This window comes from Garra rufa, chromosome 19 (assembly GCF_049309525.1).
Source record: "Garra rufa chromosome 19, GarRuf1.0, whole genome shotgun sequence".
Taxonomy (NCBI): Eukaryota; Metazoa; Chordata; class Actinopteri; order Cypriniformes; family Cyprinidae; genus Garra; species Garra rufa.
The window spans coordinates 42,890,241-42,899,330 of record NC_133379.1 but is presented as its reverse complement, the minus strand read 5'-3'; positions in this window follow the sequence as shown (position 1 = coordinate 42,899,330).

Below are 9,090 nucleotides of genomic sequence, written 5' to 3'. Positions count from 1 at the left end.
AACTGATATTTCCTATACTGACACTGCAGCAAAAGCTAGGAATAACTGGCTTAAAACCATTTTTAGCTGCTGAAAATACTAGTGTTCTAATAATTTTGACCACTGTACATATTATTAAAAATGAGAGAGATAAATGTGTGAATATCTATCTATCTAGCTATCTAGCTATCGATCTGCTTGATGAACTGCAAATCCCAGGGGGCGTCGCGGGGGCGTGTCGTCACGTGACCCAAGCAAGGTGTTTTCACGCTAACATGAGCGCTTGACATGAGTTGAGAGCGCGGAGAGCAGAGGGCTTGCAGAGGTCAGAGCTCGGAGTGCAGGAGGACCGCGGAGAGACACGCTCAGTTCATCTACAGGAGGATGGAGGTGGAGAACCGACCCAACGGATTTGACTTCTCCAAACGGGACAAATTACTGAGCCGCGGTGAGTTTCTATTGCTCGTGCACAGTTATGCAGTCTCAAATGAAAATTTAATTGTTTGAGTTACAGTTCTGAATCTTGTATATATGCATGAGGTTATCATTCAGGCAAAGTGTATCGTTTTGCTTTCTTGAAGTATCCTTCCAGGTTTGTTTTAAATAATGTAGCACTTTTAGTGCTTTCTCAAAGTAGTTAATGCAATTTGTAATTGTACCCGTGTATGGAGTAAAAAGTGTGTGTAATGTGATGAATGGACGTATGGAGCTGGAGTTTGTGGACAGTGAGGTCTTTTAAAGCGCTGCTGAGGAATGTTTTTTATATGCACGTCCGCGAGGAATCGTAAAAGATGAACTTTTGAACTTGAGCGAATCACCCTCGAGCGCCACAAAAACACGTCAATGACAACAAACAAGCAGCTGTAGCATTTTTAATCAGTGGAAAATAAATCAATGTAGTTAAAAAATAATTGCATTTATTAATTTTTTGATATATAATGATATATTAAATACATACTTAAAAAATATTAAATATATAAATACATATATACATACACAAATGTGATTTACTGTAAGATAATGAGAGTAGTGGTCTGATATTTTTTGTATACGAAAATTATGGAATGTGTTGGTCCTGAGATCATACACTTGTAGAAAGGTTCTTTATCAGCATCTATTGTTCCACAAAGAACCTTTAACATCAATGAAAAAAAGTTTCTTTGTAATAAAAAATAGTTTTAATATGTTTGTCACACTAAGAAAAATGTTTTATTCAAGGGTTTGCATTACCTTCAAAGTCTATAGTGATTATGACTTTGGCAATATGCAAAATAATATGGAATTAGTGCAGAAAGTGAATTAATGTCGCTGCTATGTAATTAATCACTGGTTTCTGCTGGTAAAGCAGGCTCATGTCTTGCCCCTCTGGAAAATGTGTATCAGATGGACTGGTAATAAGAGAATGGTTTAGCATTACTGTCTAAAAAGAATGAATGATTATTGTTGGAATAAATGCATGCACTTACTTAATATTAGTAATGAGTACACTACCAGTCAAGTCAAGATTTCTTTTTTTATAAATAAGTCTATTCCGCTCAACAAGCCTGCATTTATTTGATCCAAAGTACCGCAAAAACAGTAACATTTTGAAATATTTTTAATATTTAAAATAACAATTTTCTATTTGAATATATTTTTAAATGTAATTTATTCCTGTGATTTTTTTTCAGTGCCGCATGATTCTTTAAAAACATTCTGATATGCTGATTTGCTGTTTAAAAAAAAAATATTATTATTACGTTGATAATTTTGATGATTTTAAGGTGAAATTTTATAGTATAAAACTTAAATTTAATCATCTGATAAAGAATGGCTTCATATCGAAGGTTTTTTTGTAGCTTAAATAATCATTTTTTTTTGTAATATCAAGTTTGTGTGTGAGCATTTGTTGCCCTAAGCAAGAGAATTTGGAATCGAAAATGACTTTTTGAGCCATTCTGTGCACTCGTATTGCACTCAAATCTTTGAAGTAACGAATAGGATAATTAGGTAGTTTTCCATCTCATTTGCATTTTATAATTTCATGCATAGCCCGTATCTGACACGTTATTTTAGTATTTGTATTCGCACATTTGCAAGTGTTTGCAAAAGAGAGAAAAGCCTTAAGCTTTCACTCCATGAAGGAAATGCACATACACTTGCACAAAGATGACCAGCTTGTTTTTAGCACACAAAGGTTGCCAGGACTTCCAGATTTTACAGCTGCATTTCCAGCATCTGTTTGGCACAGATATACATACAACACACACACAAACATGATGTGGTTTCATTTTTATAGAACCTGAAACTCATCAATTCAACAGTTACATTAAGTTCAGCTAATCAGTGTTGCTATAGAAACACTGGATTGGTCACTGCACATACCAGAATACAACTGTATAGTCAACAGCCTTGACCTTTCACTTCTGAGTGACCTCTCTCCTCTCTCTGACCTTACGGAGCGGAAAAAGACAGAGGAAGGAGATGCCAACATGTATGTTTTTTATGCATTTTCACTATAAGAAGTAATTATTCATAAGTAGTTATTTATATCAATTAGACTTTCAATATCAAGTTTAATATTAAAAAACTAGTAATAGTACAATTGCTGTAGTGAAAGGTAGTGTGGCCTATGTGTGTGTGTGCGTCTCTGTGTGTTTGATCTGAGATTTGTTCTTTAAGCTTGGTTGCTCTTCCCCCACAAATAAACAAATACACAAACACACGTCATAAACACATATAGAAGATAAACTTCCTGTCCTCCCACCCACACAGGGATCATAAAACCCCCCTTGCCCCTGGCCATTCCATGACCCCTTGTTTTGACCCTCTTGTTGCTATAGAAACCTTGACGGACATGTCGAACAGGTAGATTGGTTCTGCCCCATGAGAGTTTTGTTTTTTCATTAATTGTGCGATATGTGTGTGCTTTACCTTTATTGCGTTTTAAAGAGACAGTACACCCAAAATAAAATCTCCTGTCACTCATATGTATAACTTGCTTTTGTCTGTGGAACGTAAAAGAAGATATTTTGAAGAACTGTTTCAATTCCCACTGACTTTAGCAATGTTCTTAAAAATATTTTCTTTTGCGTTCAACAGAAAGTCTTGCAAGTTTGGAACAACTTTAGGGGAGTAAATGATAACAGAAGTTTTTTTTGGGTAGACTGTTTCTTTAATGATATTCAATGCATTTTGGGTTTAATGTCTAGATTACTTAATTTAAGAATAATGTAGCAAACATCCTAAAAAGATGTTTAACATCTTTACATTTTCTCATCTTTTTCATATATGAATCAAATCTTATTTTGAGTCTCCATGGAATGAAATGCTTCCATGCAGAAATTAAAATATGATTCTTTTGTTATTAAAGCAACTAGATTTTTATATATTCTAAGATATAATGTGCTGTGTTTAAGCATAAATGGCTAGTTTAAGCATTTTCACACTTTATTATTTATTTGAAGAGGTTTTGCAAGAACTAATCAAATAGTCAATCAATAAATATTTATAAATAGTTGCGTTTTCGTTATTTACAGGAATTTACCAGTGAAACAGAATAAGAAATATAGAAAGATATTGTACTATTTTCCCTGCTTCTGTTCAACACAGTAAAAAATTGGGCCTACATGAAAGATTTATGTATTTGAGCTGTCTATAAAATGTGCAGTTTCTTTATTTTACCAAAATAGGAGGGATTATACAAAATGCTTATTTTTTTATTTAGTACTGACCTGAAAAAGATATTTCACATAAAAGACATTTACATACAGCCCCCAAAAATTGTTGAATTTATAAAAATTACCCTGTTCAAAAGTTTACATACACTTGATTATTAATACTGTTCTTCAGAAAAATCCTTCAGGTCCCACAAATTCTTTAGTTTTTCAGCATTTTTGTGTATTTGAACCCTTTCCAACAATGACTGTATGATTTTGAGATCCATCTTTTCACACTGAGGACAACTGAGAGACTCATATGCAACTATTACAGAAGGTTCAAACGCTCACTGATGCTTCAGAAGGAAACTCAATGCGTTAAGAGGCGGGGGTGAAAACTTTTGGAATTTGAAGATCAGGGTAAATGTAACTTATTTTGTCTTTTGAGAAACATGTAAGTATCTTCTGTAGCTTCTGAAGGGCTGTACAAATGATATTCAGGCAAAATAATAAAAATGTACACATCTTCATTCTGATCAAAAGTTTTCACCCCCACTGCTCTTAATGCCTTGTGTTTTCTTCTGGAGCATCAGTGAGTGTTTGAACCTTCTGTAATAGTTGCATATGAGTTGTCCTCAGCTTTTAGATGGGTCTCAAAATCATACAGTCATTGTTGGAAAGGGTTCAAATACACACAAAAAAAACTGAAAAACCAAAGAATTTGTGGGACCTGAAGGATTTTCTCTAAAGAAGAGCTGAAGTAAAAAAAAATTGTTTATTTGCTACTTATCTGTAATTATTTGTGCAATTTAGCAGTTACTGAGAGAAAATACTTTCCCAGCTTTTTCAAGTAAATCTTAGTCCACATTTTTCATTGTACATAAATTCTAAATTGCAAATTTAGTTCTGTATATGTGTGTAGAGTGTAGATGACCACACATACTCATGCGCACACACACATTGCGATGAACAGAGGCGCAGGGGGGTCGGCTGGGATCTCATGTCCTTGGATCTGAATGATGAAGCTCTGGAAAATGGAAAATAAATGGATATTCAGGTTACATATCACTGCTACATCTGTACAGCTCCCCTCCCGATCCCTCTTTCCTTCCATCAGCCAAGTGGAACAGAAGACATCTGGGCAGCCTCATCCTTCTCTTCTACAGGCGGGGGGTGGGGTGTTGGTATGTGTGAGTGTGCTTTTGTATGCATATGTCCCTATACCTGTGACTATGCATGCCTGCCTGTGACTCTGTGTGAGTGTGTGTTTGTTCTGTATGAGTACAGATCATGCTGTTTTTTTAACAACCTATTCTATTGCTTCTAATGAAGTCCAATTTATATTGTAAATTGGTAGAGTGATGTGACCCAGGAACACAAACCCAGCCATAAGGGTCCATTTTTAAAAAATGAAGATGTATGCATCATCTGAAAGCTAAATAAATAAGTTTTCAGTTGATGTATTGTTTGTTAGGATAGGAAAAAACTATTTAAATATCTAGAATCTGAGGGTGCAAAAAAAAAAAATCTAAAAATTAAAAAAACGCCTGTAAAGTTGTCCAAATGAAGTTCTTAGCAATACATATTACTAATCAAAAATGAAGTTTTGATATGTTTACAGTAGGAAATGTACAAAATATTTTCATAGAACATGATCTTAATATTATAATTTTTGGCAGAAAAGAAAAAATGATAATTTTGACTCATACGATGTATTTTGGGCTATTGTTACAAATATACTCTACTACTTAAGACTGGTTTTGTGGTCCAGGGTCACATATATTGTGATACAATATTTATTTATTTTATTTTATTTATTTATTTTTAAAAGATTATATTAAAAATTTAAAAAATTATATAAATATATAATTTTTTTAGACAATCTGTATCTACCTAGAATGATTTCTGCTACACAGATACACATATAATTATTTTTTTTAATATATATAACTGTTTTAATGATATTTATCTCTCTCTCTCTCTCTCTCTCTCTCTCTCTCTCTCTCTCTCTATATATATATATATATATATATATATATATATATATATATACATATTAATAATAAAAACAATTAATTTCCTGTCGTTAACTTGTAATTTTAGATTAAATACTATTTTATGTCAGTTATTTTTATAACAAAAAGCATTTTTATTTATCATGAAATTGTCATTTAAATTGTATATAAAATACAGGTTTATTAATCATTATATTTAACATTATTTATAAAGCATTTTAGTTTTCTATTATTAAATTGACATTTAAATTGCATGAAATTATATAATTAAATTGTCATTTAAAATATATTAATATTTAAAAATATATATTTTATATACATTTTAAATGACAATTTAATGATAGCAAATAGAAATGTTTTTAGGAAAATTTAATCTATTAATATTTAAAAATATATATTTTATATACATTTAATTTTCCTAAAACCATTTCTATTTGCTATCATTAAATTGTCATTTATATTTGAGATAAAATACACATTTATTAATATTAATATCAATACATTTTTTATTTTAAAAAAAATTATAATTTGCCAACATTATATTAATGGCATTACATTCTATAAATATTAACAAAATTTCTATGTAAAAACTACATTTTTATAAATATTTTCAGTGACCACAGACTTTAAAGGCACAAAATGTATGAATTTCATTACTTTAGATTAGATTGAAATTCTCAAACAAAGTAGCATATATTATGAAGAAATACTTTTTATATATTAGAAATGTGTCTTGATTTCTTCTTTTGAATAACAAAAACTTTTCCAACAAATTTGGCAGAACAATAGATATACTGATATTAATATTATAATTTATAAATTCTGTCAGATGTATAAATTTTGTTAAACTTGCACCACTACTTGCCCTTAAATGCAGATGTTCCAGCATTTTAATGTGTATTTTAATGCCGCTGTATGTATATATTTCACTAAAAAACATTTTGGTGAACAATTATTGGAAATTCTAGCAGTATTAGCCTCACTAGATTAAGCAGAACCAACCTTAGATATTCTAACCTGTTTAACATCATCCAAAAGTTAAATACTGTAGTATAATGGTGTATGGAGATTCAGTGGGAGTGAGAAAATGTGTGTGGCACAGAAGGCAGACGGCGGGTATTCGCTACTGTAGCTCAATCCCAACGGCCTACAGCCATCAGAGCTATTAGATTATCCTCGAGGAGCCTGCGGTTGGTGGAGTGCGTGTGTGTTCTCCTCCACCATATGCTGTAGATTGCTGGAGTGTGTGTGTGTGTGGAGCCCCGCGTGTGGCAGATCAAAAATCCGCAGCTGTCAGCGAGCCGAAGAGATCACACTCATACACACACACACGTGGCGCTTTCTGAAGAGGTCGCGGAGGTCGTGTCCTGAGGGACAGAACTGAGAGGACTGGGCAGATGGGTGTGTGTGCGTATGAGAGGAAGATAGATAGAGAAAGTGTTGTTTTAAGAAATAGAAGAGGCTTTGTTTTAAAGCACTCTTGATGCTCTGTGTGGTACGATGAACTGCTGTGCAATGTTTAAGAGTGTCTGTCATAAGAACATTTTAATGTTTAATATAGATTGAAATTAGGGATGTAACGATATTTCGTGGTACGATATTTCGCGATGCAAAAATGTTACGATATGTATCGTAGAGTGATGACGATACATTTACGATATGACGACAATCTAATCCTATTGGTTGAGCTACCGACGTCTCCTCTGCAACAGCGCTGCTTGTGCTTTCATTGCAGAATCAGATGCAGAAATCATTTGAACTGAATATTAGTAGAGCAACATGAGTTCGGCTGAAACTCAAATTAAAGATACACTGTCTTCACGTCCGACAGCATTTTGGTTTCACAGTCATGCGACAGTAGGACGGTAGAAAAAAAAATTACAGACAAAACATTATTACAGTCACGGTGCATGTTATTAACACGGAGTGGGAAATGAAAAGATCCGTGCTTCAGACTCACCCGCTTTTCGAGTCACACATTGCAACAAACATCTTAAAGCTTTTATGGCTCTTAGCGACAGGAACCTCCGAAGATGTATTGTAATCCTTTTATAAGCAGAAGCCACGATTTAACCAGTTACCGCACAGATAACTATTTACAACCAAAAGCACATTTCACTGAGCGCATGTCGGAGTGTTGAAAACATGTTCAAGATAATTTAAAATAGGCTATAATGGAGATATGATCTATAAAATACGGAGAAAGGCTATTAATAAAGAAAAAAAAAAAGAATCCAGAAAATGCGTGTATAGCCTGCGCAGGTAAAAATAAAAAAAAAGTCATTGTCCCATAAAATGACAAATAGCAAATAACACATGTAGTTTTTTCATTACGTTTCATTTATTTTGTTTTTGTTAAGTAAAACGAGACCTTGTTGTTTGCAACTACGTTTACCCCGAGACCGTGTCGCGAACACCAGCTCGACCGCAAAACACTTTCACTTTGAGAGAGCGCAGGCGCTGAGAGATTCCACCGCTTGACGCGTCCATGTGAAAGCGCTTTTAAACGGTCTTCAGACAGCGTGAACACAAAACGGGACCGTTTGAGAGCAGCGTCAGCGTGTACCGGATTGAGTCCAAAGAGAAAATACCCATGCATGTCATCCGCACCGCACCTGACAGATAAATATTATTCCACCCGTTACGTCAGTTTTAGCGGTTCACCCGTCGGGTAGGACTCTGTTTGGCACACACATAGAATCTTGCATTCATAGCAGGTTTAAAGAATTTGACATCTTGACAATCTTATGTTAAATAAAAATAAAAATCATTGACAGACAGACCTACTCAGTTGTTAATTTTAATACAGGTTTTTGTTAAACCTTAAAATGTGACCTTGTATGTACAACTAAGAAAGCTATTGAATTTTTTTTAATCTGTTGTTTGATTTTCAGTTTCATGTTTTAACTTTTGTTCAAAATATCGTGATACGTATCGTATCGTGAACCCAATATCGGGATACGTACCGTATCGTGACCTAGGCATATCGTTACACCCCTAATTGAAATAGATGATGGTTATGGCCTGCAAACATACAATTTGAAGGAATTTAAAGATATAGTTTACCCAAAAGTAGGGGTGGGCGATTTGGTAAAAATATCATATCACGATTTTTTCAAGAAATATCACGATTCACGATTTTATCACGATTCTTTGTCATGTTGGTTTTACTTTTTTACAAGTTGTCTGAGTAGTACAGCCAAATTAATTTTTCTATTTTAAAACCAAAACCTTACAAGGTAACAAAATATAAAATAAAAAGAATGGCAGATATTTAAGCCAAAGTGGGCGAAGACAAAAAAATCTTTGTCATTATTTTCTTTGTTTTTAAAAAATAAGAACAAAGATAAGCTACATGTTACAAATACACATACTATACAAATAAAACAAACAGTGCTTTAATTTTCAGGTACAGTCCATGTATTTATCAGTAGCATTCAAGAAATTTAATTAACAAA